Raw genomic sequence first — 15,839 nt, forward strand, 5'->3', positions numbered from 1 at the left:
CAAGTTGATGAATCCGTATCTCTTTCATAACAATGTAAAGATGCAGTTGAGGGTTTGGAGACTTGAGTTGTTCAATGTCATCTAATTCCCTAAACTCTGATCTGAAAAAAGCAGATCAATAAACTTCTAAGCTTTTTCCTAATTTAGTCATCCATCTACGTTAAACAAAAAAATTGTTTGAACTTCTTTCCAAATAAATAGTCCCAAACATGCATAAAATTCAGTCTTAATTGCTTCCTCCATTAAAACCTGCAGTGAAGTAGACATAAAATTTAGATCTCTAACTGTTCTGCTATTTGGGATAATAGAGATTTAGTCCACCAGTGCATGTCTGGGATCCACATTTATTTCATACATCCTATTCTCCTTCACTGTGGATTCCTCCTTAATTACTGGATTCAGCTTGTTATTGCTCAGACCCAAAGCTCTGATTACTTGTGGGAAGGTAAGTTCACATACTCTAAATCAGTAGGTACTATGTATGTTTTTTAACGTCCTCAAGCTGAATGCATTTGGCCTCATGTTGACCATCTCTCCAGGACAATTAAACAAATGAAGAGGAAAGAATTGTCCATTGAAACTGAAATTCCCAGAAATGACTTTAGTCCACGGAAATAATATGACTTATTGATACCCACTCTTTCATGAGCTACTTCTTTATGAAAGGGACTCTCAGGGACAGACAATGAAGTCAGGCCATTCACAAATGGCCTCTACAGGGCCCCCTCCTTCTTTCTGTAGTCCCTTCGTCAACACTTGCTAGCCTAGATTTCTGACCTACATTTTTGAGTTTAGTTATCTGTTATCTACTGCTCATGTTCATGTTTGGTAACTTATTTAATCACCTGATTCTACACTCTAATTTCCTTACTTGTTTTTGGTCACTGAATGTATATTTGGTGAATTTTAGTATATGTGCTGCCGAAGCAAGCACATGTGCTTTGGTGAATTACTTAAAATCCTCTTGTTACTGAAACTGAGCTGTACCTCATTTGGGAACTTTGTTGTTTCTAGGTGCATACAGTTGCTGAGTGCTCCCTTCTTCCACCCAAGAGAAGCTGTGATAGTCACAGTTGCATCATGGAAAAGAGCATGAGCTGGACTGGAAGTCAAATGTATGTGACATCCAGGCTCTGTCCATTTCCTGCTAAGGAAACTCAGTTTTGTTGTTTACTTGTTTATTTATTAGCAAACTATCTTACTACTGTTTGAAGGGTCACATTGAAATAAACACTCTAAAGTTAGTTTCACTTTTCACATCTAACATTAAGCTAAAATATACTGTCTTGTGTTATCTAAAGTAATACAACATAAATAGGATGAGGAGATGACCAAAAAGGCTTTGGGATCAGAAAGGCCTGGCCCTTTCCTACTCCTACTCCTCTGAAGTCATGAATGTTTGAGAGATAGCTTCTAAATCCCCATGTCCATTTTCTCGGCTGTAAAATGGGGACAAAAAGTCATACTTACTTCATAAAGTGTTATGAGCTTTAAATGTGAGACCACTTACAAAGCCTCAAGCCTGAAATAATTTTGACCACAGAAACCTACCACATTCCTTGTGTTTCCATTCACCAGGCTGTGTTCTCTAACATTTTACATAAATTTTCCCATTTAATCTTCACAGGTGCTATTTTTATCTATGTTTAAAATATGAAGAGACTGATGTTTAGGGAGGTTAATTTAAGTTTCCCAAGATCATGAAGCCAGTAAATGAAGGGGTTGGTCTTTGAAACCAGGTCTCTTGATTTCATACATTATGCTCTAAAGACAGTGCTTCAGAACAGAAAAATTAGGCATCTAGAAGACTTTTCTTTTATTCAGTACACCTGATAATGGCAGACCACTGGCGAGAACTGTGTTTGGAAACCAATGTTCAGATTAGTGTGCTTTAAAGTGGACTAAGAAGAGAGTTCAAAAATTAATGATAAGATACCTGATATCTCAAAAATAATCCTGGATATTTGGTAGTCTTGAGGCTCCGTGCAATTTCATGCAATTGTAGAACATGTAATGAATGTGTACTTGGTCCCAGTTAATATAAGTTACTAAGGATATAAACAGGAATAATGTGGCCCCTACCCTCATTTTCACCGGCCCGTTCATAGCCTTTCAGTGAAGCCCATCAGTATTAGTGAGAAAGTAATTTCCCAGGATTATAGGGTAGAAAGAAGTTTATTTGTATTGGGCTGGCATCAGATCATGCCAGTGAAACCTGGTATTGAAAATCCTAAGCCTTGGTTCTTAGATAGAACGTCTAGAAAACTGCCATATGAGAAAGCAGTGATCATCACATTCACTAACTGTGCTGTTAGGACTTGAAGTGTGTTCCCCAAAAAAGATATGTTGAAGCTCTAACACTCCGTACCTGCACAGTAACTTATTTGAAAATAAGGTCTTTCAGATTCCAGCAATAATAATAAGCTCTTCTTAATCAAATATGACCAGTGACCTTACACAATTTGTGATATCCACACAGATACACGAACACCATTGGAAGACACAGGGACACACAGAGGGAAGCCAACCATGTGAAGATGGGGCAGTCACTGGAATGATATGTGTGTGAATCACAGCATAAAAGGCAAGGAGAGAGTCCTGGAACAGATTATCCCTCACAGCCTCCAGAACACTCCAACCTCACCAACACCTTAATTTGGGGCAGCTAGCTGACACAAGTGTGAGACAGTATTTCTGTTGTAAGCTACCAGGTTTGTGGTTTTGTTACAGTGGCCCTAGAAAAGAAATTCATCTGCCAAGTGACAAAGGTGGGAAATAATCTCTAGGGAGCCTAACATTCCAGAAGCAGGCAGAAAGAACCCACACCAAGTAAAAGAAGCCAAGTCACACTACACTGAAGTCTAGGATTGAATGGGGATATTAGATCATGCCTCACCATATCATCCATAGCTTGCTAGAGGAACACAACCCCATGCCCATCAGCCCCTTTCTCCTACAGTCTCAATATGCACAGATGTCTTTATCCACTTACTTTTGTTTTCCTCAGGGTTGTCTTTTTACCTTTTGAAACTACTTTTAAGTCCACCTGTACCCTCAAGCAAACCTTGTCTACTTTATACTATCCCTCATCACTTTAACTTGATCACAAATGGACTACCTACTACTGTAGTCAAAACTTCATTTTATTCTTTTCTATTTGTCCTTCCACATGGCATGTCCAGGGTCCCATCAACTCTCATATTTCACTCCCTCCTAGAAACACCTGTTTTAACACTCTAGATACAGGGAAGCAGGTGGCTTACTTTAATACCTAATGTGTTTTAAACAATCTCTAGATGTTTCTGTCCTTGATGAGGAAAGACGTGAAGAGAAAGGGGAAATGTAAGCTTTTTCTTAATATAGCTAAAGGTGGAACTTTGATATAAAGCCCAAGACTCTTTAATGAGAAGAACAATAGCAGGACTACAACCACCTGGCTTTGAATCCCTGTTCTGCACTGACTAGCTCAGTATCTTTGGATGGATTACATAACTTCCACAGGTCCTGACTGCCTGCAAGATGGAGTCAAGGTGCCATTTAACTTAAAGAACTGTTGTGAAGGTAAATAATTTAGTAGTGCATATACCTGAGACTTAATATGGAACCCGTAAACATTAACTCTTCTTATCTGTTGCCTCGATTTGGGGTAAATATTTCATTTTTACAATGATGCTTTCACAGATTTGTGTCTATCCCTTGTTTAACTGAGACCTTTGCATAAAACTTATTTTTATGCAATCTCTTAATAAGAAATTGAAGTGGTAAAATTGAAGTATAAATCTAATGAAAAATAAAATAAATAAAATAAAATCAATGCCAATAAATCTTGGTGGAGTGCTTTCTTAAAAAACTTGGCTTGCTGCAATTGATTTTACACCTGCATTTTATGAAGCATATTTCATGTTTTAAGTATTCAATTACACTGAATAGTGTACTAGTACAGGCTGATAGCTATGTCATAACTAGAAATAGCAGTAAATCTACATTTAAGAAAGCTTTCAAAGTGACTGTTGAAGCATTTCCTTCTTGACTGAGATTCAGCATCTTAGGAAGAAAAGGAATAAAATTTTAACGAGTATATAAGACGCCAACTGTATTCACTGGCATGGAATATAGAATATAAGAATGCAAGAAAAACAGTCAATATGCCAAGGTAATTCTAGTTGTGGTCACTATACACATTCAACAGATATTATGGATGTAAATTTATTGAGTGAGTAACTGGCCCTTACTAAGATGAAGAAAACAGAAATGGGAGCAATATGTTTTAGAAGATAATTCTTAGTCTTAATTTGAGTATATTAAGCCAGGAGGGTTTTACTCATTTTGTATCCTGAGATTCTTTTCCCCCGTCCTTATTTTCTTTCTTTGAAGGGGGTCCTATTACATATGATTTAACCCGTAAATGACTTAAACTGATTGATAATTGAATTAATGGATAGATTAATGGGTGATAGGATGGGGGCTGGATGGGTGGATGGATGTACATATTCATAAAAGTCTGATTTCTTCAAATATTTTCAAAGGCAATTACCAGATTCCTGGCACACAGTAGACACTCAATAAAATATTCTGACTATCCAAATCTTATAGATCCTTTTATCTTCCCAGATGCATGGTAAATTCTGAATGGAATAGACAAAGTCAGATGCTTTTTTGACTGTCATCTGGCATATATCTTACTGTCTTCTGTGAAGACAGAATGACATGGGCTGGTGTCAATGTGGACAGATTCTGCTCATCAAGTTCAACTCCCCAGGAAAAATGAAAATAAGAAAGAGGAAGTACCAAAAAAAGAAGCTCTCCCTCTATGGCAAAGGCACTTTAATGGAGTAAGGCAAGTATGGTATTTTTGAAATGAGAAGACATGAGCTGAGAGTCCATGTCTATCACCTGCTTGCTCTATGATGTTAGGTAATTTTCTTAGCTACTTGGAGTCTCATTTTCCTGACTTGTAAACTGGGAAATATGCCTTCTCAGATATTTTTTCATCAGGATTCAATAAAATGCATGCTTGTGTGTTAAACCTTGAAATGCTCCACAGATTCAGTCAACCATATTGGATGCAACAGGAAAGGTCAACTTTGTAAATTGTAAGAAGTATAAAACGTGAGAGCTTCCATAGATAGCTGAGGTCTAGAGACATGACTTTCTAGGACAATGGTTTTGCTGAACAAATCTTTCAATCTTTTGCTCTTGAAGGAATTTGTATCAAACAAAATTAAGCAGCGAAGCTTGAGAGCAAAAGTAAAAACAAAGGTATATTTCAACATATCTCACATCCTGTGAAGTCATTCCTACAACCCAAAACTGTATTTCCACTATGTAATGGGGGAGGTGCTTTTTTCCTGGGAAAAAACATCAGCCCCAGTCTGGACTGTGCCTGCAATCTCAGATGCTGCGTAAGACATAAATACATTATAAAACATGAGCTTGCCTTCTCTCAGTGCAGCTTTATTGCATATTTATGCCTATGGCTGCAGTGTGCTTCTGAGACGGGAGATATGCTTGTTTGCTATTTGGACTGGCTCCATCGCCACTCACCTGTGCTGTGCTTAATCTGGCAGCCCCCTTCTGAGCCCAGAAAGCATTTTTTTTCTCTAAGCCAGAAGGAGGCTGGGGAGTCTGCATAAATCCAAAGATTCCACATCAGACATTGGCAGGATGAACGTGCTGAGCTCTGAGGCCTTTTCAGAGCTTGCGGGATCAAAAACACGAGGGCAATATTGCAGGTGTATAATGTCACAAAAGACAGCCGCCAAATCACACATGCTAATCAGAATGCCTGAAGCTTGGCAGAATTTGGGCAGCAATTTCTCTTCCACCATCTCTACTCGACTTTTCTTGGGAACCAACAGGGAGATGTTGGATCTGACTATTAATGAATCAGGACACACTTTATTGGTCCTAAAGCACATTTGTCATGGCAATTTACATGAGTTAGCACCATGTTTCCAAAGCTTGCTACAGAATCTAGTAAGCATTCATTTTAATGAGCTAACACACCCAGAACGACTTATACTTTTTATGGTATTTATTACATATTGTCATAAACACTATTAAATTAAATTATGGGACCATTTGCAAACTGAAAAAAAATAAATTGTTTATCATTAAGGCCAGAAAGAATCTTAAGAGACACCCACTCGACCAGTCCTCATTCTGTGGGATATAGAAGAAAGTCTGGCAGTATTCTTTGCCTCGTCCTAGCTAAATGAAAGTCCAGAGGTTTGCACTCAACCGGGTACTGAAAGTCTGGGTTGGGGAGGAGTGTGAAGCCCAAGAAAAAAGCTAACTTTGATAAGCTGGTCACACACATTATTAACCCTAAGGAGCTAAGAAAGAGAACCAAAGTCATGGGCAGAATTGGGGATAATGCACCCGGAACAAAAGGATTCAACATGAAGAATGAGTAGAAGATTCTGGAGCACCCCCTTGAGTAGATGAAACACAGCACTAGGGTGCAATTTATATGTTTGGATATGTGGCAAGAAGCCAGAGATGTGGACTTTAGCATTAGTTAAAAGTCATTAATAACTATTCATAATCATAATAATACCTAGAGTGTCCCAATGTACTGGTATAAACCATTTCTATCGGCCCTTCTTCAAAGTGAGGGGTTATTTCTCTAGAACTTTCTGGAATGCTAAGATTTACCCTCCTCCAGATTTTCACTAGTCTTCCATTCTCTGAGCTCCTTCCTGGTGCAGCTGCCTCTCTCAGAATTAGTATAGATGGTGTAAATTTAAGAACATGGATTCTTGGGACACCTGGGTGGCTCAGTGGTTGAGCAACTGTCTTCAACACAGGGCATGATTCTGGGGTCCGGGGATTGCATCCCACATCAGGCTCCCTGTGAGGACCCTGCTTCTCCCTCTGCCTATGTCTCTGCCTCTCTCTCTGTGTCTCTCATGAATAAATAAAAAAAAAAAAAAGAAGAACATGGATTCGTGGTTCAAATCACAGATCTACACTTACCAGCTATCATCCTTGGGAGACAGACTTGGCCTCTGTGACGTGCACAATTATAAGATGGGAACAATGATAAGAAGTATCTTTAGAGTTGGTGTGAGAATTGAGTACAGATATGCCAGGTCCTTAAAACATTGCCTAGTAACCAATGAATGCTATTTAGGTGTCTCTAATATTTACCATTTTTCATTATGTATCTTCCTTTCCTCTTTTCTAGTGTCCAGGGCCAGTCACATGAGGGAAGGCAAGAATAACAGGCTGAGATTTTTTTTAAAGTTAATATAATTTCCAGCTGAATATTGTTGGTTTGTTTTTAATATGTGGCATTTTGAAATAAGGGATAATGAGACACATTGGTATAAATAAGTAGAATCTTTTTCAATGGAGACTGATATACAGGTGTGTAAGAGATAAATCATATGAACAATATTGTCATCATTAATGAGATTTTTCAAAATGTGATCAGATCCATTACTCAGAGTAAAGTCCAGAAAGAAAGAAAGTCACTTTTCAATCTGCACATTCATTACATTCCTGGGAATCTGAAGCATACCAAAAATGAACAAAAAAACCCATGAGGGACTCCTAACTCTGGGACATGAACAAAGAGTAGTGGAAGGGGAGACAGGTGGGGGGAAAGGGTAACTGGGTGATGGGCATTGAGGAAGGCACTTGAAGGGATGAGCGCTGGGTGTTATATGTTGGCAAATCGAACTTCAATAAAAAAAAAAAAGAATTACTATGAAGATATGGTAATCAAGGGGTATCTGGGTAGCTCAGTAAGTTAAGCATCTGCCTTTGGCTCAGGTCATGATCCCAGGGTCCTGGGATGGAGCCCTGCATTGGGTTCCCTGCTCAACAAGAAACCTGTTTCTCCCTCCCTTTGCCCCCTCCCCCTGCTTGTGCTTTCTCTCTCTCAAGCAAATAAATAAAATCTTTTAAAAAAAATCCTTTGGGATTTTATGAAAAACAGGCATGGGGTCCACACAATTACAATCAGGTTTTTTTGCTTACATGAATGTCATAATGGACATTCAAATCATGTGGAATATAGAATGATCCTTTATTACATGGGAGGGACCATCTAATGCATCAAAGGATGTCTAGCCTCCCTAGGCTCTGCTTTCTAAATACTGGTAGCTCTTTACCCTCTTTCATCATGAAAATTAAAAGTAGTTCCACATGTGTTTCAAAATGCCTCATAGGGTAAACCATTGACCCTAAGAGTGACAAGGACTGGGAGGAAGCTTATTGGTGGAATGAAGGCCACAAGCATTTGCCCAGGGAGTTCTTACAGAATAGTAAGGGACCAGGGACAAAATCCAGAGAAATTGATTAACATTAGTGGATAGGAAAGAGTGAGAAGCAGTCCACCAGGACTGGGAACAGACAGAAGGAGGACCAGAATCACAGGCAAAAGAGACTGAAAGAAAAGGGAAAATACAGTTTTCTGAAGAAAAGGATACTCAACAGTGTTGAACAGAGTAGACAAATTAGACAATATGAGGGATTGATGTAAATCAACTGAATTTGAAAATTAAGAAATCATTTCTGAACTGTCCCAAGGCAGTAAGGGCTTCCTTTATGGGTACAGAATATGTTGCAGCCAATTTAAAACTGGAGAAAGTGTGTTGTCAACTCTTTTGGATGGCCTAAATGAGAAGGAAGTGAGGTGGGGGGATTCACAACTGACATGGTGCAGGGATGAGAGCATTTGAGTTTTAACTCTCATTCCTTCACATTTGCTTCCAGAAGTACTTTACCTTTCCATGCTTGTATAAAATGTATAAGCAATGTCTGGCTGCAAGCAAACCCTGAAGATCCATTTCAGTTTGTTTGCTTTGAAAAAACAATGACTTTTTAGATTTAAACAAGGGAGACTTTTTCTTGAACAAGATCTATAGGAAAGTGAACATCAATAGGCCTTATCCTCTTAAAATTCCCACCAATATCTCTAAGCATATTCAGTGTATAACTGCAGATCATGTAAACACTAGCCCATTCCTTCCTATTTCTCTACTATTTGCTAATCTGGCACTTTTTCTGCTTCTTTCCAGGAGCAAAAAGTCAATATTTCTGTGTCTAAAACCAGTAGGACTCCTCCCAATAACTGCTCCTCTCAAAATGTCAAAAATTTCTAGGCTGTGTATTATCTGGTTGCCAGAATTTGTTTCCAGTCTTGCAGTTACAGTGGTGAAGAGTAGCATCTTTAGGATTTCACTTTAGGATAGGAAAGGTTCGAACATGTTTATATCCCGAAGAGTGCAAGGTAAAGGAGGAAAGGCTGATAGAAAGAGAGAGGAAATGCCAATTGTTGGGATAAGAACTTTAACAAGGTTCTAGAGGGAAGGGATCTAAAATACCCATCTTAGAGGGAATGACTGTCTCATTTAATAGGAAGAAAGGGAAAAAAAAAGTGTAGTTGGGGATATGGTCAGTGTGGAATGGGACTTTCTAGAAGCTCATAGACAGGTCTGTATCACTTAAGATACTTTAACAGATGGCCCAAGTAAATTTGAGTTAAGAAATTATATATATATATATATATATATATATATATATATATATATATAATCTCATTTAAGGAGTTAAAAATATCCAGATTTAGATAATAATAGTGAGAAGCAATGAATAGAATTAGATGAAAATGACCCTCCACACTCACTCTGAGTTTCTAGGTAAACAGGCCAGCTGGGATGAGAAAATGGGGAGTGGTTGCTACCTTTCTCTGAGTGGGAGAAGCAGCATCCAAGCTAAGCATCCTGTGGGGATGCTGATGATTACTGGTCCATGGACCATGGATCATCGATTGATAATCACTGGTTTATAGAGATTGGCCCCATCTCCTAGCACCTTCAGCCAATTTCTATAAACCAGTGGTTTTCAATAGATGATCTATGGTCCGTGGACCAGTAGCATCAGCATCGTCTGTGGGTCAGCATCAGCATCACCTGGGAACATGATAGACAAGCCAATTCTCAGACCCCCATCTTAGACCACTGAATTAGAAACCCTGGAAGTTGGGTAATTTGTATTCTAACATACATGATAGGTCCATGCAAACATTTGAGAACCACTGTTGTAAACAGCAGATACTCCAAATCTAGATGAAGGGACTAAATCATGGAACATTTCAAAGGCAATTGTAAAGATTTTATAGAGATAAGCAGGAGGATAGCTCTGTGTGATGTCCACATCATATTGCTAGTAGCCACTCTCCTGGAGCCATTTCAAATTAAGCCTCAAATTTAATTAGGAAAGCGGAAGTTTCTAGTTTTCAGCAAATGTAGCACAAATTTGATCAACCACAAGGACATTCACAAGAATATTGCAGAGACAATGTTCTGAAGGTCATGCTGATTCAGGTTAACCTGATTATTTTCTCCAACATTCAAAGCTCAGACATTTGCTACAGTAAGAGAATATGAGATGGATATTGAGGCTGGCCTCCCAGCTCTGCCCCTGATAAGTTGTGGGACCTGGTGTATCTCAACCACTCTGAACACCACTCTCCTTATCTAGTTCTAAAAGTTCCTGCGAGAAAAACAGGATAATGTATACTGCACTTAGCATGTTTGAGGTGTCCTAACAACGCAGCTAATGATACCCTAATAACTCACTGCCATGTGGTTTTTGTTGAGATTCTTGTGGTTGTTTGTACTTACTCTGGGTATTGATACTAAAGATCAAGGAGTGAGGGCAAAGGTTGAATGTGGAGCACTGAGAATAGGTAAGAGGTGCAGTGTGGGAGTGTAGGACCCCAGAAAGGCTTCCAAGAACATGATGCTTGTGGTCAATCTTGACAGATGAGTAAGAGAGAGAGGGATGAGGGAAGGGCATTCAGAGGGCACAGCATGGATATAGGCATAAAGATTGAAGGCACCTCTGCCTTTTTGGGAATGTTCAAGGAGTGCAGCTCCGCTGAGGAGTAGGAGTCATGAGAAAGAGAGGGATGAGATGAAGCTGCCAACAAACCCAGATACCGTGTCATAGAGACCGTCTTTGGCCTACCTGAGAAATTGGATATATTTGTAGAAAATGGGAAGAAATTGGTGGGTTTTTGGTAGAGGAGTGAGACCTACTTTAAAAACCATACCCAGACTATAGGGAAGAGAATGTTTTGAATTGGAAAAGAATTTAGAGGCGGGGGTGGTGCCTGGCTCAGTTGGTTAAGCATCCAACTCTTGGTTTTGGCTCAGATCGTGATCTCACAGTTGTGGGATTAAGCCCCATGTTGCACTCTGCACTCCAAGTGGAGTCTACTTCAGATTCTCTCTCCCTCTCTTTCCTGCTCACCCTCTCTCTCTCTCTCTCAGATAAATGAATAAAATCTTAACAACTAAAAAAAAAAAATTTGGAATCAAGGGACTTGTTTGGACTTTGTTACCATAAAGGAGCCACACAAAGAGAGGGAAAGATCAGTTTATGAGAATGTAATTAAAAATATTTTTTTTCTGGTAGATAATGGGAACTTCATGATCAATATTTTCCATGTTAAAAAAAAAAGAATATATAGAGTGGACTCTTTTAACACATCTTATGTGACTAAGGGTGTGCCAGGAGTTTGAGACCTCAGGTGTCCCAGGGAGAATGTCACATGTGCAGGACTCTGCTGGAGCATGCTGGGGGCAGCAGTACTAGCTCCTGAAGGGTATGGTGGAGACCCAAGTAAAGCAAAGTCTTGAGAGAACCACTCTTGACCCCAAACCTAGAGCCCCAAAATCACTATATGAGAAAAGCAATATTTAGAGCAGTTGAGATACATTACCTTAAAGGGTCGTGATCTTGAGAAAATCACTGCCCATTTCTGGTCTTAGTGTTCTCTTCTGTATAAATGATGGGACTAAAATTGTAAAAATCAGGAAATGACCCAAGATCATGATCCTCCAATTGAAATTTAAGCCTGCAACCTGCCATGCTGGAAGTTGTAACATAAACAAGGTGCATCTCTCTAGAAAAGCCTTTTTTTTTTTCTAATAATGAGTAATTCAAAAACATTACCCTTCTGTTAAACATAGATATAATTTAGCATAAACTGCAAATATGCATACATTTTAAAGATAAAACACAAAGCTTCCAAAACACATCTGGCTTGCAATGCATGATTGGCAGACTTCTGAGATGGTTCTCAATGATCCCTATCTCCTGGTGTTTATATCCTTATGTAATATCCCTCCTAGGGCAGCCCGGGTCGCTCAGTGGTTTAGCGCCGCCTTCAGCCCAGGGTGGGATCCTGGAGACCCAGGATCAAGTCCCACGTCAGGCTCCCTGCATGGAACCTGCTACTACCTCTGCCTGTGTCTCTGCCTCTCTCTCTCTCTCTCTCTGTCTCATGAATAAATAAATAAAATCTTTAAAAAAAATCCCTCCTAGACCTAGTGACTTTCCTTTAAAGAATAGAATGCAACAGGAGCAATGGGATATAATTTCTGAGGTTAGATTATAAAACGATGTGGCTTTCTGTGTCTCTCTCCTCACATAGTCATTCTGATGAAGCCAGTTGCCATGTTGTCAGCTGCCCTACTGAGATGTCCACAGGGCAAGGAGCAGCCAGGAGGGAGCTGAAGCATTCAGATAGTCATACCACCCACAGCGAAGGGAACCCTGCAAATAACTACATGAATGAGTTAAGAAGCACAACCTTCCACTCCTAATCTTGACATGATTAAAACCCTGGCTCACCAGTTAATTATAAGAGACTAGATAACCTGAGCTAAGAGGTGCCTAGATTCCAGGGCCACAGAAAGTATGAAATAATAAAAATTTGTTACGGACGTAATTGGTAAGGCATCAATGGATAACTAATACATGAAGGGTCACTTTGGGCTGTATCCAGAAATACCTGTTGAAGTAGACTGACCCTGTACCTCTGCCATTAAGAGTGTTTGGTGGAAATGTGTACGAAGCACCCTTAAGAAGATCCACCTTTAATGAGTGGAAGCTGGTGAAGAGCTGTTCCACTATAAGAGTAAACCTTCAGATCTCGGATTTCTAGAATGCCAAGTCCTTTGGGTCAGAGGAATGTGAAGGAAACTAAACTATTCGCCCAAGTGTTCCTGGCTGCTGAATGCTGAGCTGGAAATAACTCTAGGTCTTCCAATACCCAGGTAGAGTTCTACCAAATGACTCTGAGCTCGAATTATATGTTAATATATTTGCATATATATTATTACACTAATTGTTAATATTTTATATGACATATACATATAATTAGAGTCATTATCCTTACTGGAGCCACAAAATTATTTTCTAAACATTTGCCTTCTTACTGCTAGTTTGAGGCATCTGAATGCAAGGTTGTTTCATTTTTTTTTTCTCTTTCTGTTTGTATTCAGTGACTCCTAAAGGACACTATCAAGAATCTTTGGACAATGATCACAGAATGGTGAATTGAAAACATTTCCCAAAGCCCCAAGACATATTTCAACACTCACCTCCAGATACCATTGTTGCATGGCTGCCCAAGATAAGGCTGGTCCTATTTTATAATTCGACTTCACTTCAGGGCAAAGGGAGTGAGGCAGAGCATCATAAACTCAGCCAATGGAATGTGTTAATAAAAGCCCTTGTTCTTCCACCCTAAGGACAAGCTGCAGAGAAATGATACAGTAAATGTGGAGAGACAGTCCCTGCTTTTAGAGAACAATGAGTTGGAAAAGCCAATGCAACCTTCGCGGCGGTTGTAATTGCCAGATGCCCAGAGAGCAGGGAGGGTAGAGAGTCCTCTGTTTTTGTTGCTGCTATGCTTATTGCTGTTTTGCTGCTTTTGTTGCTATTCTTTTAATGTGCCTGTTCACTTGGCATGATGTCCCTCCACCAATCTGGAAATGTCTCAGTAATGGGGAGCCTGATACTCTTTGCTTGTGTGTTTCATCGGTCAGGATGCTCTAGATGATGTTGCAGTAACAAACAATCCCCAAATCCCAACAGGTTAAAACAACAATAATATATTTGTTGTTCACACTAAATTCCCACCATGGATTAGCTGGAGCAGGCTCTGGGTCATTCTCCCTCCAGAGCCCACGCTGTCAAAGCAACCTGCTCGAAACCATTGTAGATTATAGTGGCAGAGGGAAAGATGACATAGCAATTGTGAACTGCTTCTAATGTGTTTTCCCAGAAGTGATACACTAACATTTCATTGGCCAAAGCAAATCACACAGCCAAGCTTGACTGCTGGGGGAAAGAGAGGTAAAATCATAGCATATGCCCAGGAGGAAAAGAGTTACAATACTTAGAGCAGTCTGAATAAATATCAGGCACACACCTTCAAGTCAATGTCATAGTAGAGCCTAATGAACGGGAATCACATGAACAAATACATCAACATTAAAACTGCAGATTTTATAGAAAGGCTAGGTAGCTTGCAAATTCCCATTCTTTCTGATCAAATGAGATTCTCTCCAGTCTCAAGCATATTTAATGGTGAGAATGCAAACAAAGCAGTTAGGCTTCAGTTTAAGGGTGATCTCTTCTGTACGCTTGGCCCATGTTCCCAGCCTCCTTTCTCATCCCCATCAGGATCTGGGTTTCATCAAGTTTCCTCTGCCTTCTGTGTCTCTAAATACATCCCCAATATGGCACCCTTCTCAGGCATTCATTCTTTTTCATCCATCTTTTCACAATCAGGAATCTTAAGAGTGGTCAGTGTCTACTCCCCCTCACTCTAACCCCACATTCATGATATGTATAGGTTTTACCCACAAGAGAAGGGGAGGAGGCTAACAAAGGTGAGGGTCTTTGGGATCCTCTTACAATTCTGACTGCCACAGCTAACAAAGAGCCAAATATCAAGAAAGTTCAACTACTGGTGGGAACCATATCCTACTTGCTTAACACCTCTAACTCCATAGAGGTGACAGGATAATGCCCATCAAATGAAAAAGTGAATGAATTCCAGAGACCTCTGGATAATCTTCTCTACAGCTACTTCTAACCCTAACAGGTACTACCATCATGGATGTCCTGATTATCTGAAGCATCACAAAGCAATGCTTCTCTCTTCCTTGCCCTCAGAATAGAGTAATGCATGGGCAACAAAAACTGGTGCAGGTAAACCAGATGGCCAAGATTCAAATCCTGCCTTTTCCTTTTACTGTTTTTGGATACTACCCACACCTCTGTCAAGCTAAGCCTCCTCCTATAAGGATATTACTAATGGCTGCCTCACAAAGTTCTCACAAGGATCAACTATAATATGTGGAGCACACACCTTGGCACACACCAAGTGGACAGCAAGTGTCGGTTATTATTGGCATCCCTTCAACCTTCTCCTTTATGCCATCAACATTTCTCTCCTTTTTCTCTTTCTTCTCTGTCTAGTGTTCTCCTTTCATAGAGGCAGCCAGAAACCTGTTTCATTTGCCAAAGTACTGATACTAGCAAAACAAAAAACATCCTAAGCAAGGTACCTGAGTGTCTCATTCAATTGAGCATCCGACTCTTAATTTCGGCTCAGGTTGTGATCTCGGGGTTGTAGGATGGAGCCCTGCATTGGGCTCCATGCTCATCATGGAATCTGCTTCTCTCTCTCTCTCCCTCTGCCCTTCTCTTCACTCTCTTCCTCTCAATATAAATAAATAAATCTTTCAAAAAAGAAAAAACAACCTTAGCTAATACCCACCCCCAAGAGGTGACGTAATTAATCAATGTTCCCCTCTCCCACCTCCTGCCTGGATCTGGACATGGACCACAGGGCAGAAAGTTGAGAGTTTAAAACAAGGGGTCTGAATATTCTTTTTTTTCTCTGTTTGAATACATTGATGTGAACGGAAAAGTCCTAAAGAGAGGCTAAAGGTCTAGAAAAGAAAAACACAGATGGCTTATTAGAAATGGCTTTTCCATTAACCATCTGTGTGACCTTGGGC

The sequence above is a fragment of the Canis lupus genome, chromosome 3 (assembly GCF_003254725.2).
Source record: "Canis lupus dingo isolate Sandy chromosome 3, ASM325472v2, whole genome shotgun sequence".
In the NCBI taxonomy this organism is placed as follows: domain Eukaryota; kingdom Metazoa; phylum Chordata; class Mammalia; order Carnivora; family Canidae; genus Canis; species Canis lupus.